Below are 27,688 nucleotides of genomic sequence, written 5' to 3'. Positions count from 1 at the left end.
AGGGAAGGACAGACGACTCTCTCGTCGTACTGTTTTAAATTGCAAATACATTCTTTGTGCTTAGTTCTATATTTCCTTTGAGTTTTAACACTTTTAACCGCTATCTGAGAAATTGTGCCCTTACCCACCGCACTGTACTGTCCCTGGTCTGCCCCTGTGTGTGCCGTTTGAGCGGAGAGACAAGGTACCGCCAGCTACTCTTCCGGTCTTACTGGGAGTTCAGCAGTCTAGTTGCTGCCGATCTCTCCAGCCCACTCCCACCAGCTCAAAAACAGGTGTGCAGTCTGGTTTCGCTGATGCCAAGACGCACAGGGAAGGACAGACATCTGTCTACTCGCACTGTTTTAAATTGTAAATACATTCTTTGTGCTTAGTTCTATATTTCGTTTGAGTTTTCACACTTTTAACCGCTACCTGAGAAATTGTGCTCTAACCCACCGCACTGTATTGTCCTCGGTCTGCCGAGGCATGTACCGTTTGAGCGGAGGGACGAGGTGCCACCAGCTACTCTTCCGGTCTTACTGGGAGGTCAGCAGTCTAGTTGCTGCCAATCTTTCCCTCCCACTCCCACTAGCTCAAAAACAGGAGTGCAGTCTGGACGCGCCGTGGACGCGTGCAGCGGCGTGTCGGCGGCGTGCCAAAGGCAAGCGGGTCTGCGCCCGTCCACACGTCACCTGCCGCCTGCTATGCTACCCATTACATCTCACAGCTTATTCTTCCTATCTGCTTACTTCTGCTAATTACCATATCGATGGACGCCATTAGATGCACAAGCAAGCAACTTAATTTTCTGGACGATATCCCTCCCCTTGAATATAACACTAAGCTTCCTCACAATAACCTACCCCTCATCTCAACAAGTCAAAAAAGGCTAGTCACAACTGATCCAAAGCGTAAGCCTATAAATATAACAGGGCTATATTGCAACGCTCGATGTTTCAACACACATGCCCTAGAAGTATGGACTCTGCTTGACTCTTAGAAGCCAGACATCTTCTTTATAACAGAGTAGAATGGATAGAAAGGACAAGAGAGGCGGAGGACTAGCTATTGCTTTCAGAGCAAATATCAAATTTACCATTATTGATTCCCTCAGCACAGACTGGGTAGAAATCTGCATTTTTTAAATTAATAACTTATCTAAGAGATCTTGGAAAGTGGGCTATATTTTACTGTCCTCCACGGAAGAAAAGTCCAATTTCCTTTCGCCTTATGGAGATTATTGCTCCCCATGTGCTAACAAGCGATACATTTCTTTTGTTGGGTGATTTTAATTATCATATTTACCTTTCCACCGATCCGCATACAAGTTATCTTATTTCCAGTCTTAGTACCCTAGGGCTCACACAAATAGTGAATGGTCCTACACAATAAAGCTGGTCATACATTAGACATTTTATTTACAAATTCTCGCATGATAACGGCTGACTTACCCAGGCCTGCCCTGAGGACTGATCACTACCTGCTTAAATGTAATATTTTAACCACATCCTCTTGCCATACAAATTCTGTAGTTGAACAAACTTGGTGTAGCCTGGGGGATATTTTATCACTTCTCTGATGTCCAAAGCCAACTTTCCCAATGATGCAGCCACTTTATTAGATGCTGCAATCTGCCAGGCCTTGAATAAAATTTCTCCAAAGAAAAGAGTAAGAGGTCTTCACAAATCCTCACCTTGGTTTACCCCAGCTATGAAAATCGGCAAACTAGCAGCTAGAAAGGCTGAACGCAAATGGAGACATTCAAAAAGCCTTATTGACCGTAATGACTAGAAACTTTTACATAGACAATATTTAGCCCATATTATATCAGTAAAAAAACTATATCTAGGGGAAAGAATAAATAAAGTCTCAATTCTTAGAGAGAAATATTCAAAATTCTAAACGAATTTACACATCCTGCCTCTATGCAGCCCCCATTGGCTGCTTCACAGGAGTGGGTCAATTCTCTATCCACTTTCTTTGTAGAGAAAATTGACAAAATATATAGTCAATTTCCCCAGAACTCTGATCAATTGCATACTCAGAGAACAGAAGTTTTTTAGGCCTCTACCCTACAAAAAATGTCAGAATTCTCTCTGGAAGAAGTTACGCTGGCACTTAAATCAGGTTCCCCCTTTGATATAGTATCTTCCCAGGTTTTATTAAAAAATCAGTTCAGTCATCACTCCATGCCTAACAAGGTTTTTCAACCTTTCATTACTACAATTGCAGGTACCCATAAGATCGAAGGAGGCCATAGTCACACCCATTAATCCTAAATCTGACCCTGAACAACTAAACAACTACCGACCTATATCCCTTCTCCCTCTATTTGGTGAAATCCAAGAGTCTTTGATAAATGGTCAATTAGTTGAACATCTAGGAAAAAATAAAGTAATGGATCCCTCTCAGCCAGGGTTTTGAGCTTGTCACAGCACCGAAACAGCTTTACTTGAAGTGGTGGATAGCATCAGAATCTCTTTGTACAATTGGAGTTCGGCCATATTTGTCCTGTTTGATCTGTTGGCTGCCTTCAACACCATTTCCCATTCATCTTCTGGATTGCATGAGAGAGACTGATGTCAAGGGACCTGCATTGGCCTGGTTCAGGAGTTATCTGAGTGACCGCACCTCTTGAGTCCAAATTGGTGCTTTCACCTCTAAGAGCCAACCCATAAATAAAGGCGTCCCCCAGGGATCTATCCTGAGCCCTACACTCTTTAACTTATATGTGTCTACCTTGGCTAAAATAATCAAGGATCACGGCTTCGACGCATTGTCGTATGTCAATGATGCACAGCTATTAATCACTCTCGGCTCACATGTCGCTAGTAGCAAACACAGATTTGGACAATGAATGCTGGACATAAACAACTGGATGTCAACTAACAACCTCCAACTGAATGCAAATAAAACAGAAGTTGTTATTTTTGGCAATGCAAAGACGCAATTGACAAATGATTGGTGCCCCCTACCTTAGGTACCTGTCCTATTCCTAAAGAGCCAAAAGAAACAGCCCGTAAACTCGGCGTGATGATTGACAACCAACTTTCTATGTGTGATCATGTCAACCACACAATACGTACTTGTTACAGGATAATGCACGGCCGTCGTAAAAAATTTAAATGGATCCCTTGCCTTCCTGCCTGCCATTGATCCAGGGTCTGATTGTCAGTTGCCTGGATTATGGGAATGCCTTGTAGGCTTCCATAAACACTGAACTCCTTTATAAGCTCCAGGGTCTGCAAAATACAGCAGCCAGACTGGTTTTAAATCTTCCAGCCTGCTGTCCCTCTGCTCCTAGTTTGAGGTTTCTTCATTGGCTGCCTATTAAAATAGACTTCAAAATCTGGTGTCTTGTCCATAAAATCCTAAATGGACAGGGGCCTCAGTACCTGGCAACAAAATTAAAGAAGTATCCGCCTTCTAGGACACTTCGCTCTGCAAACAAACAGCTACTAATAGTTCCGAAGGTCTGAACAGTTAAGTATGGTAGTAAATCTTTTTCAAAAATGGCCCCCTAGATCTGGAACTCTCTGCCTGTACACCTACGAACCGAGATTGAGCATACAAAGTTTTGTAAGTCCCTTAATACCTGGATATTCAAATTTCTCTTACTCCTATCCATCTATTCTGTCTGTTCCTGAGGCTCGTCAAAGCGCTATGAGACCTTTGGGTGATATATGGGCTCTACAAGAAACAGTACATAGACATAGCAAGCAGCCGCTGCAGACCAACTCCAGACAGCTAACAGCACAGGGGCAGTATTCCTCCTCAGCTTATCTGGCTCTTCTCCTTGGCAAAGGTTCCTTTTGATTTCCCAGAAGTGGTCCAAAAGTCTGGGGTCTGGTCCCCTCTTTTTATACACCAGCAGCCTTTGTTCTCTGAATGCAGAATGTCAGTACCCAGACGAAACCAGTTCTGTGGGGCACTTTGCAAGTGCACAACAACCTCCTTTGTCAGTGTGAGCCCTGGTTCCAGACACACCACAAGGGGGTGGAGCCGTGATTGTAGAAGGCAGGCACAGCCCTATTCAGGTGAAAATGCTACTCCTCCCACCCCTCCAAATGCAGACCCAGCCTAATCAGCCCAGCACTGACTCATCAGACTTCTGGAGCCACAGCTCTCCTCCAGCCCCTGTCAGCCAAAAGCCAGACATGCAATACACAAACCTAGCAGAGTCACCCTGGATGGTTAGGCAAGAAAATCTCTAGTTTCTAAAAGTGGTATTTTCAAACACAGAATGTAAAAATCACCCCACTAAAAGATGTATTTTAACATTCTGAGTTCAGGCATACTAAACTTTATTTTTCCATCTTATACCCAGGGTCAATTATGTTTATAAGACATTTTAAACAAACTCCCCATTCTGGCCTAAGGGAACAGATAGCCTTGCATTGGTGAAGAATGACATTGGCAGTATTTCACCATCAGGACATGCCACACACATCAGAGCATGTCCCACCTTTCACATACAATGCACCCTGCCCACAGGAGTACCTTGGGCCTAACTTAGGGGTGACTAATATGTAGAAAAGGGAAGGTTTAGGGAATAGCAAATGTGTGCACTTGCCACGTGGACATGGCAGTCCCAGACTTCTGTGGGTGGCACAATCAGTGCTGCAGGCCCACCAGCAGTATTTGATTTACATGCCCTGGGCACACATTTGCACTGTACTAGGGTCTGACAAGTAAATCAAATATGCCAATCATGTAATCACTTATCCATAACATTAATTTACAAAGAGAGCATATGCACTTTAGCACTGCTCAGCAGTGGTAAAATGCCCAGAGTCATAAAACCACCAGCAACAGGTCAGAAAAAATACAGGAGGAAGGCAACAAGTTCAGGGATGACCCTGCAAAAAGGCACCCATACAAGTGAGGCATTATTTTTCTTGGGAGAGCAAGGAGAATGCTGGGTGGTAGATAATGTATGCCTGTTTGGTGATCCTACAGCTTATTCACACAGAAGTGTTAGGAAAATGTGACTTCGTAAGTAAATTTGAGGTTTGCAGGGGATTCTGGGTAAGAAAAGGCTGGGGGATCCATGCAAGCCACACCATCAGCCAAGAGTTAGTACACACACACCACCATCCACGCACACCACTAGCAAAGCACCATCCACGCACATTGCCAGTGAAGCACCACCAACACAAACTGCCAGCCAAGCGCCATCCATGCACACCATGAGCCAAATGCCATCCATGTACAACACCAGCCAAATGCCATTCAAGCACACAGTCAGCCAAGCACTATCCACGCACCCCACCAGCCAAGTGCTACTCACACACCAAACCATTAAAGTGTCATTGCCACACTCTGCCAACCAAGCAGGGCAGACTTGGAACATCAACCATCCCTGGCAGGATACTGCTCGACCAGCCCTGGGAGGGGGGGGGGCGTGCTATTAAAAAGCACTGCTACCGCTTTTGTTACTGGTGGAAGAAATTACTGCCAAACCAGCCCTAAGTGACAAAACCACCCCCCACTCCCAGAAAACCAGCCACCAACCCTCTGGCTCACAGGGGAAACAACCGGTGACCACTACGGCCAGTCCGACCCTGAAGCCAAGCACTCTCCATGAACACAGCCAGCCAAGCACCAGTCCATGTCCACCACCAACCAAGCACATCTCCGCACACACACCTAGGCAAGCAAACACAACGTCATCAAGCGCAAGTCTCCCCTAACCATTAGCCAAGTGCAAGTCCACACACACTGCCAGAAAAATGCCAGCCAAAGGTCAGTACACGCAGACCACCAGTTTACACAGAGACAAACTCTCCCTGGTTTCTAGTGGTTTTCTGCTCCCTCTTGAAACAGCCAAATGTGTGCCTAAAAATAAGAGTGATCCTTGCCTATTGGGCTTCTCACTGGCATGCCCATAAACATATCCTTGCCCCCCCCCCGGAAGACAGAAAAGGGGATATTGCCTCAATCTGTATTCCGGGGGGGGGAAGAAAGACATTTTTGGGAGTGGGGGCATTATCATGCCCATTCTCGACAGCCCCCATCCCTATGTATAAAAAAAAATCATCTCCGGTGCCTAGCGGGCTTTCGCCCCCACCGGGGGGCATATAAGGGACTATTGCCCACATCTGCTTCCCGGGGCAGAAAGACTCTGATCATTTTTTGGGGGGGGTGAGGGTATTTGCATGCCCATTTTGGGCAGCCCTCACCTCTCCATATAAAAAAAATCCAATCCTGGTTGCCTATTGGGCTTTCTACCCCCTTCAGGGGCAAGCCAGGGGCTATAGCCCCCGTCTGCCTCCTGGGGGGATAAAGACCGTAGATTTGTTTGGGAGGTGGGAGCATTGGCTTGCCCATTTTGGGCAGCCCCCAACCCTTTATACATAAAAATACTCCCTGGTGCCTAGTGTGCTTTCTGCCCCAGGCGGAGATTGGGGGCTAGTGCCCCCATCTGCCTCTCAGGGGAGGCAGAAAGGTTGTGAAATTTTATTGGGGGTGGTGGGGGCATTGGCATGCCCATTTCTGGCAGCCATCACCCCTACGTATAAAAAACAAATCCCTGCTTCCCAGTGGGCTTTCTTCCCCCCGGGGCAGATTAGGGGCTATTGCCCCAAAATGCCTCCAGGGGGGCGGCAGTAAGAGTGTGGAATTTTTTGGGGAAGAGTGGGGGCATTAGCATGCCCAGTTTGGGCAGCCCCTTCCCCTACATACATATTAAAAATCCCTGGTGCCTAATGTGCTTTCAGCCACCCCCGGCGGGCCGATCAGGGGCTATTGCCCCATCTGCCTCACAGGTGGGATCAGAAAGACTGTAATTTTGCAGAGGTTAGGGCAATGGCATGCCCCTCTCAGGCAACTCCCACCTCTAAAAATACCCTAAAAATAAATCACTGGTGGCTAGTGTACTTTCTGCCCCCTGGGGATTGATTGGGGGCTCCTGCCCCTATGTGTCCCCCATGGAGGCAGAAAGACTCAATATGCCTCAAATAATTTAGGGGACACAAAGGCCTTTGCCCAAGGGGCCGCCCCCCACTCACAGGTGTCCAGGGGGTGGATCCCTGCTTGAGGATCTTCCTCCTGAGGTGATCCCCAAGCAGGGATCCACTAGTGAAGGGAGCCATTGGAAAGGGCAGAGTCTCCCTTTTCCAATGATACCTTTCATGTCTTTCTATGTGCTCCGGGGTAGAGATAGCACCTCGAGCACGTAGAAAGTGAAACTGAAAATCGCTCATTTCAGTTTAGTTTAACTGAAATGGCATCAGAGCGACATGCACGCTGATCTCTTTCAGGGAATCTAAGTGAACAGCTCATCCCCAGCTCACGAGGGTGTTTAGGGGAAAAGAAATTCCTATAGTGCCTGCACCCTGGGGAGATCCTGTGCCATGGCGTCAGGCGCACAGGAGCCGTTCGACGCAGATGAGCACTTTCGCATTGGATGGCTCCCGCGTGTCCGATGCATGGAAAGGGTTAAGGGTAGACGGTGGTCCTTGAGACCAGTGCCTGCCCTTAAAAAACATTTTTTTATGCATTCACAATAGGGGAAGGGGTCCCCGTCCTCTTGCAACTGGCTTACAACATAATTGAAGTAGGTGATAAACTTTGATTCTATTGCATCCACATTCTGGTGACAAAACAATCGTGTGACTTGCCATTAGGAAGGGACATCGTTAGCACGCCCCTTCCTAATAGCGACTCGCACACCCCATTTTGTGAGTCGTAATAGGTTACTGACTCGCAAAATAGGGTTTATACATAAAAAAAGGCCTTTTACTACCCACAAACGGCTCGATGGGCAATTTGTGACCTGTAAAAAATGCATCGTAGTTCTGGCCCCAAGTATCATGTCAGTTGGGGCACTCAGGGCAGAGGTACATGTCCATGTCCATGTCTGTCTAATTCTTGGATTCTGCAAATTTCATCAGTTCTATCCTGGCATGAAAATAAATCATAAACTATTAAGGGTAGTTTATCATCATTGCGTTTTTGGATCTGATCCATTGAACATAAAACATACGTTCTCAACCACTGCTTGCCACCTTTAGACGTCTGCACTCGTGGACGTGCATACAAGATGCAGTCTTCTGCCAACTAAAACTCATGCAGTTTGGCTCTTAGATCCTGTTAAATCAGTCAGTTAAATGCGCTGCTTTTCGGAATGATCACTGAGCTAATTTGTAATGCATTTCTGACCTTTATCCTTCTGCAAAGCTTTTAAACCTCCAATTTAAATACCTCTCACAAAATTTCAAACATTCGATCAATGTCTACCTTGCCATAAGTTAGGTCAAAAGAGCTTAGTGGTGCTGTGAGCACATAGCAATATTTAACATTTATTGCCAAATTATATTAAATTAAAGTATATTTCAAGCAAGTTGCAATGATTACCTAATTGTCTTGAATGACAATATGATTAAAAGACATAACGTTGGAAGTATAAATATATGAGGTTGCTATTATTGCTGTTTAATTACATCCACATGGAAACTGTAGTCTATGTGATTAAACATATATCTCTTTTATTTCCTCACACATCTACAATCGTGATTATATAATTAGAGCAGTGTTTAGCAACGTGTTACTACCTGCGTCTGTAAACTCCTAGCTAGTATACATAATAAAGTGGCAGGTGTGCAAATGGTTTTAATTTTCATAAATCCTAATTTGGTAAATCAGAGGATTTGCGAATGCTAAAACCCTTTATCAGATGTACTTAGTGTTATACTGGAAAGGGGCGACCACTCGGTCCCCCCGAACGTATGGTGGAGTACCCCGATCCCCCCGGGAAGCCATCTTGGGCGGGAGGCGAGTCTCGGCTGGTATGCCCAAAGCGGCGTAGCCGGGCGCGCTTTTTCCCGCCCAAGAGTGGGTTGTCCTAGACACTGAAGCCGCCAGCCACGCCCCCGGAGGCGGGCGGAGGCGGGTTTACGCCCGCCAGAGGAAGGATAAAAGGAGCGACAAGCCAAGGAAGCATCCTCTTGTTCCTGTGCTCTGAAGCTGCACCTCCCCGCTGCACGTGAGCTCGAGACGGAACGAAGAGCCAATTTTGAGCGTTTTAATTCTTGTCTTTGCTCTTTCAGAGAATCATCGTTGGACAATGCCGGGCAAGAAGGCCGGAAAGCGGGCCAGAACCGATCAGATGCTCCGCATGCTCGTATAAGACATAGCCGAGATGAAGAAGCAGATGGCGGCAATGAACGGTGCAGGGGGCCCTAAGCGAGTCGTCGGACCAGCATTGCCGGGAGTAGTCCCTAATGGGAGAGGTAGAAGAGCCAGGAAGGGTGCAACTGGGGAAGAGGCCCCGGTTCCCGAGGCTCCGCCGGCGCACCCTGATACACCGACCAAGGAGCCGATCCCGGTCATGAAGGAGGGGCAACAAATTCCCGTTGTAGTCACCCCTGTGAACGGGGAGGATATGCCTCCCGAGTTGGCTGCACAGCTGGCAGCGTGGTTGGGGAAAGAGAGTGAGGGGGCTACGGCAGATGACACCAGGGCAGTAATGAGGCAGTTGCGGCAATCAAAAGAGGCTGCAAAGGCTCCATGTTCTTTTGTTCCCCCGCAGGCTCCAGTGGGTCAACCCGCAGCGGGCATGAGTTCGGCAGCGACTACGGTTACAGCTTCTGGTTCAGGTAAGCAGCTACTGCCGATTGCGGGGGAGGGGTCAGTACCCTCGAGAAGGGAGAAAGTGGCTCAGCATATTCCGATGGAAATCAAGGAGAGGATATGGGCTGAGAAATATGTAAACATATTTTCTTTACTAACTGATCATTACGAGATTGAGCACGTAAAAGCTCAAAAAGAGTTTATGCACCCGAGTGTTTGGTGCGCCAAGATGGCCGCTTTTAGAGTCGATGAGACGATAGGTAATTGGGGCAGAGCATTTGGCATATTCACTTCAATTATGGGGGAACGGAGGCCCGAACTGTTGGCCGAGTTACCAGTGTACCAGACACGTATTATGGAGTTTTCTCAGACATATGAGGGCAATCAGTGGTTTTGTTATGATAATATTTTTCGTAAGGCCAAGGAGTTCGACACATCTCTGACGTGGGATTGTTACGACTCCATTTCCTGGCAGAAAATGGAGAAATCAGGCATGACAAAAGCGCCATTGTTGGGGGGAAACGGGGGAGAGTTTTCCCGCCATTCATCTGGGGCGCCCTTTCGGGCGGGTTCAAGTAACGAGCATCACTCAAGGTCGAATGGCAATACAGGTAAAAAAGGGATCTGCTGGAATTTTAACAGGGGAAAGTGTACAAGGCCCCAGGGGTCATGCAAGTTTAGGCACGACTGTGGGGGGTGTGGACAGTACTCGCATCCCGAGACCATGTGCAGAGCCAAAACGGGTGATAACGGAAGTAGGGGAAGCGCCAAACAGGTCTGAAATAGTCCGAGGGGCGCCTTTACCTACCCCGGTTGATACCATGGCAATGATTCCTTGGCTCAATGAATACCCGGATCATGTTTCCGCTGGGGTGTTGCGAGACGGTTTTTCGTATAGTTTCCGCATCCCAGTGGGGAATTTTCAGGGTAAAGCATATTGTAGGAACCAACTGTCGGTCCTGCAGAACACGGCGGTGGTACAGGCGAAGATTGGGAAGGAGGTGACCCGGGGTCGGGTTGCCGGACCATTCGACATGCCACCAGTTGCTAATTTTGTTTGTTCACCCTTGGGAGTGGTCCCCAAGAAGGACCCGGTGAGTTTAGATTGATACATAACTTGTCAGCTCCGAGAGGTCTGTCGGTGAACGATGCGATAGACCCGGAGGTATGTTCGGTGCGGTACGCATCTTTCGATGATGCCGTCGCCATGTTGAATCGCCTGGGGCCCGGAGCGCTGATGGCCAAATCAGACATCGAGTCAGCGTTCCGGTTGCTCCCGGTACACCCAGACGACCAGCGTCTCCTTGGTTTTATGTTTCAGGGGCGCTATTACATGGATAAATGTATGCCAATGGGATGCTCCATATCTTGTGCTTATTTCGAGAAATTCAGTTGTTTTCTGCAATGGGCATTCACAAGAATGACGGGGTTTCAGCATGTTATGCATTATCTTGACGATTTTCTGTTCCTGGGGGCAGCCGGGGACCCAGAGTGTGCACAGGCTTTAAAAGAATTTTGTGTTCTGATGAGTCAGTTTGGTGTGCCATTGGCGCCAGGTAAGACTATGGGGCCATCAACTTCGCTCGAGTTTCTTGGAATAGAGCTCGATTCCGAAGAGGGTTGCTTCCGGTTGCCCAAAGAAAAGGTGAGGAAATTCAGGGCCTCGCTTGAAACATGTATTAGCGAGACTAAGGTGAACTTGCATCAATTGCAGCAGACTGTGGGTCAGTTGAATTTTGCCCTTAGAGTAATGCCAATGGCCCGCCCTTTTTCCCGCTCGATTGCACAAGCCATGGTCGGTCTTAAAGAGGGGCACCACCGCACGAGGCTCTCGGCAGAGATTCGCCAGGAGATGCGCATTTGGTTGGCATTCCTGGCGGATTTCAATGGTCGGGTTTTCTGGAACAAGCCGGCGGTGTCCTCCGAGGAGTTGGGGCTGTGGACAGATTCGGCGGGGAGTATAGGCTTTGGCGCCATATTTGGTAATCACTGGTCAGCCCAAACGTGGCCGTCACGGTGGCACGAGTGTGGGCTTATAAGTAACATTGCTTTTCTCGAACTGTTCCCTATTCTGGTGGCCTTGAAAACATGGCCTGAGGGTTTTCGGGATCACTCTGTGGTGTTCTGGTCTGATAACATGACCGTGGTTGAGTGTATAAATAGTCAGGCAGCACGATGCAAATGGATTCTGAGATTGCTCAAGGAAATTGTTTTACTATGTATGCAATTAAACGTGCTCTTCAGGGCGAGACATGTGCCAGGGGTGCTGAATCAGGCTGCTGATGCGCTTTCTCGTTTCCGTATGCAGGCCTTCTGGGTTTTTCTGCCCACAGCGGACCCGGTGGCGGCACCATTTCCCGAAGCTCTCTGGTCTCTCGGTGCCCCGAACTACAAAACCTCGTGGGAGAGAGTTTAGCACCCAGGACAAGGAAGGCATATGAAGGGGTGTTCCGCTCCTATTGGTCCTTTTTGGGTTCTGCGAGGGGGGAGCTTTGGGGCCAGGAAGAGTGTATCGTACAGTTTTTGCTGTCATTACATCAGGCAGGCAAATCGGTAGCCACGGCCCAGAGGCATCGGGCTGCCATTTCCTTCATGGCACGAGCTCATGGTATCCGGGACCCTACAGCGTCTTTCGTAGTACAGAAGGCGCTGCGTGGGTGGCAGCGCCTTGAGGGTCGCAGAGTAGATGAAAGGCACCCGATAGGTCTGGAGAGGTTGGCCCTGTTACTGTCCGTACTCCCTGCGACATGTTCATCCCAGTCAGAAACAGTGTTATTCCGGGCCGCTTTTGCATTAGCAATCCATGGGGCTATGCGGGTAAGCGAACTGGTGGCAAAGAACAAGCAGGATACGGGGGGGACTGTGCCGAGAGCACATTCAAGTTAAGGGGGAGACGATGATTGTCTCGTTTGCCAGGTCCAAGACCGATCAGGGTGCGATCGGGGACAGCGTAGTAGTCCATCGGATTCCCGGATCTCCCACGTGCCCCGTCGTATGCGTTGAGGAATATTTGGCGCAGAGGGCAGCATCATGGGGGGGGACCTTGTTGAGACACGCTGATGCCACCCCACTGACGATGTTTCAGTTCCAGCGGGTGCTTGCAATGGCAATTTCGGCCGCGGGCTTGAACCCGGGCGAGTTTGGGACCCATTCCTTCCGGATAGGGGCTGCTACAGAGGCTACAGCCAGGGGTCTGAGTGTGGAAAAGGTGAAACAGTTGGGGCGTTGGTCCTCGAATTGTTACAAAAGGTATGTGGGGTTGCACATGTTGTGAAGCTGATATCATGTACTCACGCTTCTTGTTTTTGTTTGGTTTTCAGTTTCGCAAGCTTACGAGGCGGGGCGGACTGTGCAGTCGACCCGACACCTAGGAACCAGCGGTCAAAGATCACCGGCTGAGGAAAAAGTGGTGTGGGTCGTGGGCCACTCATACGTGAGGCGTGCCGCGGACGTATTCAAAGCAGGTGACATGATTCACATGGCTGGGGAATACGGGTACAGGGTGACCTTCTATGGAAGGGGCGGGCTCTGTATTGACCAGTTTCAACCTTTTTTCGAGGGTTTGTTAGGGCGGACAAGGTCACCGCCATCTATAATTATAGTGCATCTTGGGGGCAATGATTTGGTGACCACTGGTAGACGACTACTTCTCGAGGCGATACTATCCACAGTAAGTTGGTTGGCGAGAAGGGTTCCAGGGTGCACGATTGCATGGTCCCATATGATTCCACGAAAGGTGTGGCGTGGGGCTAATTCAGTGTCTGCTATAAATCATTCTGTGAAGAAGGTAAATAACAAGCTTGGTAGACTGTTCCGTACAAGCACATTGCATTCGATTCCTCATGGGTGTATCAGGGGGGACCATATGTATCTAGAAGATGGGGTCCATTTGTCCCGGGTGGGGAATTCTTTACTCATAGGAGATCTCGTAGCTTGGTTAAAGAGTTTACAGCATGACCTTTAGGTAGGAGTTTTGTGGGGGGTCCGGATAGCCGGTCAACTATCCGGCCTGTGGCGGTAAGGTCATGATCGGTGAGCAGTAATTGGAAGATCCCTAGGGGGGGGCATCACCCATTACGGATGGGAGCGCCCGGGGGGAGGTGGCCATTGGCCCCTCAACGGGGAGGCGGTCCCTTCTAAGGATGGGACGCCGAAAGGAAAGGGAAGGCGGTCAAGGCCCCTCCCTGGATAGGAGGGGCTACGGGCCCCTCCTGGGAATTTCCCGGGGCCAGGACATCTGCGACGGCAGATGTGGTAAGTTGTGTGGGGTGGGGAGACCTGAGCAAGACCTGTAAACGCCCCTACAAATGCCTAGGATGGTAGGTGAGCATGCAGTCACAGACCCCTATCATCCTATGTATTGCAGCATGGTGAGCATCTGAACCTTCATGTGCTTCAGCAGGGAGCCTGTTGATACCACCGTTGTCTCTTCCTGTTGTTGCCTGTTGTATGCCTCTCACTGGCCCGTCTGCCCTGTCGGTTCACCATTGTTATGACACCACCCAGGCCAGTCAGACTCCTCCAACACCGATGAATGTGAGCCCCGTAATCAAGACTCACCCTCAGCAGTCTCAGTCGTGCACCGTTTCAGAAGAGCAGCCATGTGGACAGAAGACAACTCATATCGACACAAATACTGAGTTACACATACTTCGACCCTCATCCAGAATATAAATCAAGATTTTAAAAACAATATTGCTCATTTGAAGTTTGTCGCAAACATAGATTGAACGCGCACCTTAATACATACACTTCTATTCCAATATCATGATGGTGTAAAGGCATCAAATGCCAATGAAAAGAGTGGAAAGAAGACAGGCTATGAATATGAGTCACTGAAATGTGTAATTCGATCTATGTAAATAGATCACACAACTAACTGTCCAAGGGAGGGTGGGCCACAAAACGAATTTCCTAAGGAATATAAACTAGGCTGGTAGCAATTTGAGACCCGCTGTAAATTGCTGCAAATGCAGAGATAGATGCCTTCAAGGGACAGCAGTCTTCCTGGGAAAAAAGTTTTTTTTTTTTAAATAAAAGAAGCACATGTCCATTAAAGGCTTCCATTTGGTAACAGTTCAAGGGAGAGAAGAGAAGCTGTGCACCACTGCCACCTCCTCTCAAGGCTGCCAATGTGATTCTCAAAAGAGAATCTGTCCCATGAGGACAGCTTATCCTTATCCAATCAGTTACAACATCAACATGGGAGTCTAAAACTGAACCATTGTTTGTGGCCTGAAATGTGGTCACCAATCATTGATACAGTCCACTGCAAATGTCAGATTGAAGGAGTTTGCCTCTTTCACACACCCTCCCATTGGCAATTCGTAATGACACGTAAAAACCCTTTCGGAAATAATTTGTTGATTGTAAAAGAGTTTTTGTTGGTCGCAATCCCTGTGTTTCTGTAAATCACAGGTTTCCTCACTGCAAACTACACATGGACTCTTGTACAAAGTGTTTTAACAGTCGCAACCCCATCAGATTTGGTACATCTGAAGGGTTGCAATCACTAAAACACTTTTAGAAATGATGAATGTCTCAGAAAACCTTTTCTGAAAAGTTAAATGTGTTTAGGGAATGTTAGACCTGGCATCCTTGGCGTTGTTTTCCTTTATTTTGCCTTCTGCCCTCCTGTTTTACATTAACTGCATTGACATTTTTAATCATTGCGTGAAGTTTCAACACTGTCAACATGAATAATTTCAATTTTAATAAAAGAAGATTGACATTTCAAGAAACAGATTACTGATTGATTACCAATCTATTAAAGAAGCATACAAGTACTTACAATTTGAAAATTCACAATTGGAGTGCAAAGTGGGGACGTTATTCTTTTTTAGGACAGTGCAATTGGAGTGTGTGAATTTGAATCTATGCCTTTGATCAGTGGCGGCACCCACCTGCACCCAACACTGCTTTACCTACTAAGAAGATACACAGTGTAGCATTTTCTAATACTTTGAGGAGTGTGCCAATTTCCTTCTTGCATATTTATGCAATTTAAATTGCCATTTCGACGTAGAAAGTTAACCTACTTACCAGGGCCACGCCTTCTCTTTTATTACATATAGGTCACCCCTAGTCAGCTCTATGGGTAGGGTGCAATATAGTTAAAAGGTAGGAAATGTACTTTTGAGTTTTACATGTCCTAGTAGGGCAAAAACTGCTGCATTTGTTTTTCAGTCCTGCAAGGCCTATCTCCACCATAGGTTAACAGTGGGATTGACTTAACACATCTTTTAAGTGTAATTTCCAATTGGGAAAATACAGAGATTTGGAGTTTGGTGTCCCTGGAGTCACGATTTAAAATCACTACTTTTGATGAAGTCAAATTGAAACTGCAAGTCTTAAAATGCCACTTTCAGAAAGCTGGCGTTTTCTTATTTTAACCATTCTGTGCCGCTGCCTGTCTCTGAATGCAAATCTGGGATAGGGTCCAGCTGGGCTTTGTGCAAACCCTCTGGACAGTCACACAAAGGGAGAAGGTGTGTGACATTTGTATTTTAATGGCCCATCACCAGGCAGATGAGCCTTCCTGAGGTAGATTGGGAGGAACTGACACTTGCACCCGAATAGGACTGTCTCTGTCCCCACACAAAGAGCTGCATACACCATTGTAGTAAATCTGGATCTAGAGCAAAAAAGACAGAGACCTAGTGATCTTTGAAGTCTCCCCTACTTCAAAGACCGATTTGGGTATAAGAACTAGAACTCAACACCACCAAATCTGAACTTTGATAGAACCAAGGACATTCTGCCTTCAAGAAGAGCTGCTGTGCTTCAGGGGGGACTGCCAATATGCTAACTTCTTTTCTGTGTTGCTCTGCTGCCGGCTGATTGCTGTGCTGTAGGAGGGTCTGTCACTTTGCTACCCGCTCTGCTGTGTTGGCCTCCTGACTGCTGCTCCATGATTAGAAGTGAGAGGGAATGCACCTGCTCTCTACATCCATGAACCCAAGTAATCCAAGGGCTTTCTGTCTTGCCTTCTGTTCTCTGAAGTCTCAGAGTCATAAAAGCCTTCTTACAACACTGCTGGTGCTGCTAAACTCTGCCACCTGAAGGCATATCCTTGCCTGGGGTGCCCCGTCCAGTCTTTGGCCTCAGAAGTGGGTTCTACAGCTGTTTTGCTGGAATAATTGACACAGTGACCCCTTTGCGCTAATCAAAACCAGTGCAGTGCTCTCCAAGTCAGTGTCAATTCGACGATGACGCAGGTCTCGACTGCGAGGTTCGATGACAATGCAGCATGGATTCAAAGATGCCACTACAAGGCAAGACTCTGATGCAGGGCCACCCCTTTGACTGTGAGGATTGACTCCAACAGATAGACAGTTTACTGTTTGAATCAGAACTGATGCAGGGGGTCCATGGCGCTTGCTACATACAAGGTACATTTTCAGCAAGCCCTGCGTGGGACCTGTAGCAGACCTGCCCTCCACCGAGGGCAGCCTGAACTTTGGATTTACCCCGGTCTAGCGTGACCTCATGTAACCTTTTAATGCTTTTGATTTAATGTAAAAAAATCATATCTCAACCTCTAATTATCGTATGTTTGTAATTTTAGTCTTGTTTTTCTCAGATTAGTATTCTCTATTTTTCTCAACTGGTGTGGATGCTTTTTGAGCTGTTGTCAGAATGTTACTGTGATTTAAGTGCTGCACAAATACTTTACACATTGCCTCTCAAGTGAAGCCTGACTGCTCTGTGCCAAACTACTAGAGGGTCAGCACAATTTAGTTTAGGTTGTGGATCTGACTAACCTTGACTAGGATTTTGGTCCTTACTTGGACAGGGTGCAAACCTCTGCTAACTCGCAAACCAATTTCTAACGGGGGAGCAGTATGAAATTGAAATTTAGAAGGGGCACGGTTAGGGCATCCATCCCCAATCCCGATTTCTTATGGTATATATTAATGTTTTGTGACCAAAATCTGGTGGAAAAACATTAATGCTTTCTCACCAACTCAAAAAAGGTGGTAACCCATTCACAAATGGGAAGTGAATGTGAACAAAACATATTCCAGGAGAAGCCTATGGTCCATAGGATCACAGCCTCTTTCTAAAAAAGATTTGTTTAACTTTTTACATTGACCAGGGCCTACACCTACAAAAGGTTTGTGTATATATTTTTTTCTCAATCTGTTCTGTTCTCTTTCAAGAAAGCAAGCTGCATTTAATAAAATAAGATTACTTTATTTAAAAGCAATCCGTGACCCGAGCAGGCCACCTGTGAATGTGGAAAATCATAGTGGGCTGCAAATTGTGACCTACTAGTTGAATAATGATGAGGTCAGTCATATTATGATTCAGAAAAGGGAGTGGTGATCTTTGGACTGGGTAAGAGTGGTCTGCTTAATTCAGACACTCTGTTCATCACCACCCCCTTTTCTGAATCGTTTTTGGCCACTATAGGTGTGGCAGGGTATACTCAGACATGAGTCCCTTGCTCACTGCACCATCAGGATTCAAGCAAGCCGGGCCGACGACGGCTGAAATGCCAGAAACCGGTCCCCGGAAGCTTGTCTCCTTTCTGGTGAAGAATTGGCTTGGTAGTTTAGTCTGCCCTGTTCCCATGATGCACTGGGCCAGGGACAGACTGATTTGCATATAGCCAGGTTCTGAGCTGGGATGGTGCAGTGAGCTAAATAACGGTGATGGATCAAGCCCTGATCTTTGGACTGGGTAAGAGTGGTCTGCTTAATTCAGACACTCTGTTCATCACCACCCCCTTTTCTGAATAGTCATATTATGAAGCACTTTGATTGTGTATTTTATGAACTGACCTGCTAATATCTAGGTCAGTTTGCAAACACAATCAGTGCACAAATTGCGAGGACTTTCAACAAATGTATTCTCTGTACATGAGTCCATAGGTCCCTTAAAAGAACCACAGTTGTTACGTAGGCATGTTCCAGCAGAAATCTTGAAAGCAATGGACAAACTCCCATCAGCCAGGAGACTAGTTCACAGAGTAGATCTATGCTTGGAATGTGAACAGGAGTGTTAAATGTCAACAAGCAGTCTATTTTCATACTGCAAATTCCGAGGTCAAAAACTCTTCCGGGGCAAAACCTTGAGAGCCTGTCAACAACCATCCTAATAGCTCAAATTCTTGAATATTGTTAGATCTTTGCCTGTGACAATCGATTACACCACACATTGCCTGGTCCGTGCAGTAATGCTCGTCGTCCCTGGAGTACAACTCCTGGACAACTCCAGACAGCTCAAAGTTATGAAGTCCTGTTCAAATTTGGCCTAATATGATATTGCACTGTTGGAGAGGATGTTGCCTTAAGGCTAGAGCGGTCGACCTCGAAGCTGGGGAATTGGGTTCGAGTCTCAGCAATGACACTCAACATCCTGTGATTATAGGCAAATCACTTAATCTCCTGTGCCTAACAAAAATGAATGTGTCCTTCTGTAATGAAATTGGTTCTAGGTAAAGCGCTCTGACACCCAATGTCTTGGGTCTAGTTCAAGCTATATAAATCTCTAAAAAAATAAAACTATTGAGTCATGTTTACTAGAGTTAGATTACATTGAATACTTTGTGATTGCTGACTGAGACTCTACACAGCTGGTTTTAAACATATTGATGACATTTCAACTAACCCTCTACCTCTGTCTTTAACCTTTACAATTTGCCCATTCAGCTAACCAGATAGAAATAGTTACATTCTAAGACATTGCAAGTATAAGGCTCCATTTTCACTTCCACAGCCCATAACTCTTAAGGAATATGCCATGTGTTTCCAAAAACAGGAAGATGTCATTGGCCTGACCTGCCCTTGGGAGTACCGGCAGAATAATTTCTTACATGAACATCTCAGCAAGCTGCCACATTGGGTCCTCTTATCTAATTGGAAAGATAAATGTCTGCACAAAAGCTTACATACATGATGATGATGTTTTATTGCCCTAATGAAAAAGTATTTTCCATCATCACCAATGCTTGAAGAGAACCTTTAGCCAAATAGACTGGGGTCACCATCACTGTAGGAGAAAGCTGCGCTCGATTGACCTTTGTCTCATCGCTACCCCCAGAATAAAATTCTCTAGAAGTGGCGGCAGACTTTTCTCCTTGAAAGCAGGCAGACATTGGAACACCCTGCCTCTCCACCTCCTGAACAAACCCTGTCATTGCTCCTTTAGGAAACAGTTAAACACATTCTTATTCCCCTAAACCAATCTTCTCGCTCTGTTCATCAGATCAGTAGGTAGCATAGCGATGGGAGGCCCCTGGGTAGCCATGCGCTCTATAAGTGCCCTTTTCATTTCATTCACTGTGGTCTCACAGACCATTAAGGGATGGACCACAAAGTCCAAGGTGTCCACTTGCATTGTCAGCTAAAACAACAATTTATGACAGAAATCCCATACTTCTAAAGTGTAAATGAGCCCCTCAGGAACAAATATATACCTTATGTTATTTGTTAATGCTTAAGACTTCCAGAATGATATATTATGGATTATGTTTCTGGAGGGCATAATTACAGATAGCTGTGACTGTCTTTAGATATTCTATCAGGCATTCTGATGCCTAGCTTAGTTTTTAAATGGATGATTTTTAAGCATGTATCCAATTGGAGGTGACAGTGAGACACCTATCCATTCTTCACATTGCTTTACTTTTAACTCTAGGCAGGATTTCATATCATTATTTGAAAGGGTATTTGCGTGAAAATGATATGCAAACTATCTGTGAGCATTTAAGAGCGTAAAAGGAGGCTATGATGCTACCCTCATCACTTACTGGGGATAAACAATTTAAAGAAATGTTGTATAGTTTCCAAGACCTTACAAGTCCCTCAATTCCTGAAAAGCCATCAGAAGATAATGAAAAAATACTGCAGATCTCTGGTGATATATTTCCTGAATATACCCCTAAGGGTTTGCTTGTGACTTCACCCTGACAAGGATTGTGGTTCCTTCTTGAGGATTGTTTCACAACTCCTCAACCAGCAACCCAATTTCTTACACTAACCGATGCACACACCTGCATGTTATAGCCCCAGCAAACCAATACTATTTTGCTCTACACCACTGCATTCTACGCCATTCCAGACTATGCCAGTTCACTATACACCACCACAATCTACGCTACTCCAATGTCCGCTATTCCACCTTAAAGAACTTCAGTGCATGCCAATTTACTTAAAGCAATTAAATATACTGTATGCCACTCCATTTTTTGCTACTCCATTGTATACCACTCAAGTATATCCTATTCCACTGTCCACTATTCCACTGTATGCCACTGCAGTGTTCTCCACTACACTCTACGCTATTCCACTGTACACCACTACACTTTACCTCCCTCAGCTCTATGCCTTGCCACTCTACGCCAATCTACTCTACACCACTCTATTCTACCCTATTTCACTATACACCACTCTACCCTATGCCACTCCATTCTACGGTATTCTACTCAATGCCAATGCACTATACTATCCTCCACAATATGCTACTCCACTACATGCTATTCCACTGTACAAAAAAAAACTTGACTGCACTACACTCTATCATACTGTCCTCCACTATACTCTACTTCGCTCCACTTAGCAAGACTGATACTTGACACTACAATTTGAAACACATTTTTATTAAAAAATCAAAAACATTCAAAGTTGATGTAAAATACAAAGGTTAAAGCTAAGTTATAGTTAGGAAAACTTTAATTGCTCTAACTATACAGATCTAACTCTACACTGTAGAATCTTTAGAAATTCTAAAGTTTATAGTTATAACTTACATTTCTAACTTGTGCATCATCGGTTAAAACATACATTTGTAATTTACATACTAACTTCAGTTCACTATTCGGCACTCACCTCCATAGACCATCTTGTCACATCACATACAATACTACATCAACTACAGCTCACCCATACTCTAATTATTGGTTATACATCAGGACTTGTCCGCCAAGGTCAGGGTCACCAGGGAGGGAAGATGCAGTCCCCATTTTAAGTCCATGCGTGGGGTTCGGCAGGGCTGTTTATTAGCCCCCCTACTGTTCACCATATATATCAACGGCCTGGGGAAGTTCTTGGAGGAGACAGAGGGGGATGTTCCGCGTGTAGGAGAAGCTAAGATCCCTGCTCTCCTATATGCGGACGACGCAGTCCTTATAACCCGCACTGGTAATGCCCTCCAGAATTTGCTGCATGCATTTGGCACTTTCATGGATGATCTGGACATGAAGGTCAATGCAGGTAAATCCCACACAATGATAGTTGGAGCACATAGGCGTAAAGGGATGACCAAAACTTTTAGATGTAAGGGCCAAGAGGTCTCTAGAACAGCAACTTTTCCCTACCTGGGGTTGCTCTTCGACGAGAGGGGGCCGTGGGGCCCACAGGTCAGGGCAAAAAGTCTTTCAGTTTCTAGGTCATCGGCGGCCCTTATGGCCTTATCAAAAAGACTGGGGGCCAGGCCAATGGAGGCCCTAATGAAGGTTTATAGCTCCAAATGTATTTCAATCGCCATGTATGGGGCCCCAATCTGGGGTTACGCACAGTTGGAACCCATACAGAGAGCAGAAAACAGGTTTCTACGTTCCTTACTATCAGTCCCCCCTTCGACTCCAACCTATTCTATCCACGCAGAGGTGGGCATGGACTACATCACAGATAGGCTTAATCTGGCTCCGCTGATCTTCTGGTTAAGGATGTGGCTTAACAAAGAGTTAACCCTAAATCATTCTATAATGGAGGATGTCATGAAACTTGAGCATTATAAAAAGATCCCCTGGCTGGATTTCTTGAGGAAGTCTTTTTTCCGACTAGGGCGACCAGAACTCTTTGAATTTCCGACATGCATAAGGAACACAGATGTAGTGGCGGTCAAGAGGCAGTTCCTGACCCTGGCAAGATCTAGCCAAGAAGAAAAAGAACTCCAGAAGCCCTCGGTGAGGTCTCATTATATACTAACAAGCTCTATTGCCATGGAACCCTACCTTAGTATTGTTACTAGACCTTTTCATAGGTTCCTCTTGACTAAATTCAGATTTAATTTGATTCACTATCATCTGGGAAATTATCATACTTGGGCTAAACCAGAGTTAACCCCTCCCTGCTCCTGTGACAACTTCTCAACCCAGGATACCATACAGTTTGTTATGTTTTGCCCATTGTTTTTAGTACCCAGAAAGAAATATTTGCTTCCAATCCTAAGAGAGGCTTGCTTCACACAAGTCAGACCAGCACTTCTCTATCTACAGTCCTTGAGCACTACCCGCTTAACATTCTGTATGGGAAGTTTTTGGGCAGAAGCAGCTCGTATTAAAGCCAGACATGTAAATATTGATAGCATCTATTGATTGCATTTCTACAGCTGCCTGCATTGACATTTTGCACGGCCACTTACTTTTGTATAAACTCCCCTATTAACTGTTTTTATGGATTGTAATTTTAATACTTTTGGATATATCTTAAAGTTTTAAAACGTGATTGTAGCTGAATCAATTTTTGTAAATGTATTGTGGCACTTTTTGTATGAAATGTATGTCTTTTTATGATTTTATCTAAAATCGAATAAAAGTATTTTGACTGACTGACTGACTGACATTGGTTATACCCTTGCATATTATATAACTTATAGCATGTGAAATCATAGTAGTCATAATAACACTTAATAAATATCAAATGACATAAATTCTGAGATCACTGTGAAGCACTCGGAGATGTGCCGGCCACAGAGCAAGTCTGGGGAGGCCAATCAAAGGCATGGTAAAATTGCCCAAATGCCAAAAAAACAGATGTCCTTGTTAAAACCAAAATTGTAATGAAAACTGCAAACCCTCTGCCACTATTTTATTAGCAGCAAAAAAGGCATCATTCCGTGCTGATGATCACAATTGTCATTAAATTAGTAATATCTCACTAAACAAAGAAAAGAATGAGGAAATAACCTTACCATTAAAAAATATTAAATATACGCATAGCAGGATTTGGCTACCCACTTTGGTAGCCAGTTGCAGGTTGGCACTTTCTGGCAGTTTGGTAGCAGGTCTGTCTAATGATGAAGACTATGCACAACCCCTGTAGTGTGCGCTTACAGCAGATGCTGTGTTGTGCCTGGTTGAAGGCTGTGTGCAACAGGGTTTGACAGCCCCTAGTGGGTTTGATCACCAAAATCCATGCGATAGCTCCCAAACCTGGCTTTGGGTTCAACCCAGTTCAGAAGTTCTGAATATGTAACAAGAAGGGATCTGCTTATAGAGATTTAGCGTGTGTTGCCCCACATTGCTCTCTCTGGACTACACTTCCAAAAACCCTTAAAAAAACTTATATTACCTGCACAATGGCAAGGTTGCTTTGGAGAACAATAAAATAAAAAAACGAAATCTCTTTCAGAGTAAAACTTTATAATTCTAGTATTCTGTGATGATATGGCCTCCTCTGACTTCTGCTGTGGGTTTGTCATATACGTAGTAGGCCTCTGTGAAATTTAAATTACTTTGAAGTAATTTAGGTCTTTTTATGTTACTCTTCTACTGTGAAATTAGAGACAATTGCATGGTTATGTCTGCCTCCATAATTTGGGGCAAATATACCTTTAGCAAGAACTAATGAGCAGCAGCTTTCTACTGCTTTTAGTGAACTTTGGCATTTAGCGCTATTTTCTTAGCACAAAATGTATCCTAGGTCAAATTTGGATTGCAAGGGTGCATTTTACAGTAACAAAATAGCAGTAAATGCTGGTGGTTTATGCTTTTTGCATAATTAAGCAAAATCTTGAATAATTTTGCCATAAATTCACTTACATAAGCTACAGCAAATTATACGAGGTACGCACGTCCCGAGTACTAAATGTAAATGTAGAGTATTTATAAAGCGCACTTCTACCCGGAGGCCTCGTAGCGCTGTATTCATACCGCTGTGGAACCCATCCTGGCTTTCCTGTGAAATGTCCACTCCTGGGCACCCCCGAGGTGAAGCCAGGCATCCACAGCGCTGCTGGGGCCGTTGTGGAGATTAAGCAAGCTATTGCCCAGAGTCACAGAGTGGGACCGATGATTAGACTAGGCACCAAGGTGAGAATTATCAGGTCCGGGGAAATTGAGTCCAAGAGCCACCGAGGCGGGAATTGAACCCTGGTTCCGGGCCAGGCCTCTGCATCAGGGTCTGCCGCTCTAACCATTGAACCACGCTTCTCCACTGTATAACATCTCATGAACCCATTTAAACGGTTCTTTTTGGTGGAATTTATGAAATAATATTTATCAAAAAATCTACACAATGGACTCATTATCCATTCAACATCCTCTGCTGGTGCTTCAGTGTTCTTTGTCATGAAATCATCTAAAGAGCAGAGGCATTGCATTGATTACAGGGGCATAAACAAAATTACCATCAAGGTTAGATATTCACCTCCACCAATGAAACACATCTTGAATTTGCTTAGAGGAACCAAAATCTTCAAGTTGAACCTTCTGGTGCCTATCACCTATTACACATCAAGCCTTAGACAAGTAAAATATGGTCTCCTGTCTAGCCCTAAGGTAATTTTAAACAGTTTAACCCTTTTGGCTATGGAAGGTGGCTGCTTTGTTAGGGCCAAATGTTCTCCGAAATAATCAATTCATAGTGATATACTTGAATAACGTCCTTCAGAACTATAAAAACAAAAGAAATCGATCAACATGTTGGGTGAATGCTAATTAGATTTTAACAAATTATTGTATATTGCAAACCTTAGAAATGTGGATTTGACGAAATGATGTTTAGTATTTAGGATTTCAAATGAATGCACAAGGAATATACATGGACCCTTAAATATGTTTCTATAATTATAAAATTGACTACCACTCTAAAATGTGATGGAAAGACAAAGGTTTCTAGAATTTGTCAAATGTTATGGCAGTTTTTTGACAGCTTTGCCCATTTAACAAGAAATATTACTAGGCTACCCCAGCATGAGGGAAGACTCCTCTGCGCAGAGGAGTCTTCCCCCATGCTGGGGTAGCCTAGTAATAGTTCTTGTTATTCTCCATGCTGTGCGGATCAGACAGCGATTCCACTGCAGCAGCAACAGACCATAACATTTCAGACTACATTCAGATTTACCCAGCAGTGGGAGTCATATCCACCTTTTTGTTAGTACACAGCTTTGCCCATTTACCCAGTGACATTACTCATATCCTCAAGAAAAAATGCTACAAAGAAGATTTTGTTGAGACTCTAAAGATAATTAGACTTTCTGCAAACTCAAGAGAGAATGTATTCAAGCTCCTGTCTTGTGTCATCCAGATCAAACAAAGAAGATAATTATTCTGACAACTACTTCCAATAGTGCCTTTGGGGCTGTGAAGAGGAAGATGGTTAGAACACTCAATAATCTATGCATCACACATTCTAACTTACATAATTATTCTGTGACCAAAACAGAACTCCTGGCCATAAAATAAGTCTTTGCAGAATGAAGGCACTTGATCAAAGCTCAGTACCCTGTGAAATGTGTAATGATCATGGAAATCAAAACTGTCTTTGAACTATGCTGTACAAAAACATCAGTCATTTGGCTGGATGGGCTTAATTCTTTATTCAATATGATCACCTATATTCCTAGATCAAAGAATGTTCTTAGTGGATACTCCACCCAAAGATATTCTGAAGATACATTAACCTTTAGTTTAAAATTTCGGTATTTCTTTTTAAACACATTTTATTACATTTTGTTTGGTCATTAAAAATGCATCCTTGACATAGTAAGACGTGCATTTTTCTTTGCAGAAAGCTATTCATGTGACAAAGCCAGTGTACAATATATTTTGCCACATACACCTCAAAAATTGTGTACCATCGTAGTCAGAGCAATGGTTTACTTAATAGTTGTTATTAGAGCAGTCTATAATGGTGGAGGAATTGACTTTTTTAACATATGGATGACACAAAACAAAGCAAATTTAATCCAATGCCCCCTTACCTTCCAAGACCGTCATCCTAGCACTATGCCTCTCTGGCCTTTGAGTAACTTAAAGGAAAAGTTTGTGTGGAAAGGGAACCTATCCCATTACTTGTAGCAATATCATTAGTCTGGACAAAGTGCTGTTGTGCTTGAATGCATTGGTGACAGTAGTGTGTAATGGAGGAATGCAAGGACCATCAGTGGGCTCGCTGAGGTTGCTAACGAGTGAGCGCAATGTATCAGTGGAGCAAGCGTAACCCCTGGGTGATGTATGCAGATCAAGGTGAGTGGCACATGCCGCTGAATGAGGAACACTCTCTGCTTGGGATTTAAAGGATTCAAGCATATCATTCCACACCATACCATTTTCTTCCTATGCAAGGAAAAATTCCACAGGACTCCAGTGCACCACATCCTCCCTCCATTGAAATAAAGGGGGCTCCATGAGTGACTTCCACCATCTCATTATTAGGCGTTTTGCTAATAGGAGAACCAGGTTGACAAAATGTGCCTTAACCTTGCAGCTTTTAGGTCCGAGGTATATCCCCATCAGACAGTGTTCAACTGTGCCGTAGAGGTTAGAACCAGTCAAGTCGGTTAAGGTGCTCTGAATGGCTGTTAAGTAAGGAGACTATGAGTGGTAACCCCATAACATGTTTAATAGATCCACATCGTAAGCTTGCCAATGTGGGCAATTGGGGAGGCAGTGAAGTTTCTGCAGTGTGAGGTAGGCTCTATGTATGATTGAGAATTTTATAAATTTAAAGCGTGATTTAATAGAGATCCTACTGGGAAATTTAATGATAAAGTTCCACTCTTTGTCATATAAAACACGGGACAGGTCCTCTTCCTATTTTGTGTGAATAGTCTCCAGGGGGGCATTGAGGTGTGTACCTAAAAGTCTATATAATCATTTGATAATGTGTCTAACATGACCCATAATATGCATTGCATGAATAAATTCATGAGTGGGAGGTTCAGAACTGAGGGAGCCCAATGTTCGCAGCTATAAATCGATGATTCAATCATGTGTCAGAAAAAACAACTCCTGTAGACCATGAATTCGACGAGTCATTTAAGTTTGGGCCGTAAAGAGGCTGCCTACTAACTTGACCCGGACCTGCTCACAGGGCAATAACATATGGCACTCTTCCACATGCGAGTGCTATGCAGAGCGAAAGGGGTTGTGGGACGGATGGCCTCACCCCTAGAAAAAGGC

The sequence above is a fragment of the Lissotriton vulgaris genome, chromosome 4_1, assembly GCF_964263255.1.
Source record: "Lissotriton vulgaris chromosome 4_1, aLisVul1.2, whole genome shotgun sequence".
Taxonomy (NCBI): domain Eukaryota; kingdom Metazoa; phylum Chordata; class Amphibia; order Caudata; family Salamandridae; genus Lissotriton; species Lissotriton vulgaris.
The sequence above is the reverse complement of the archived record's forward strand: the minus strand, read 5'-3'. Positions refer to the sequence as shown.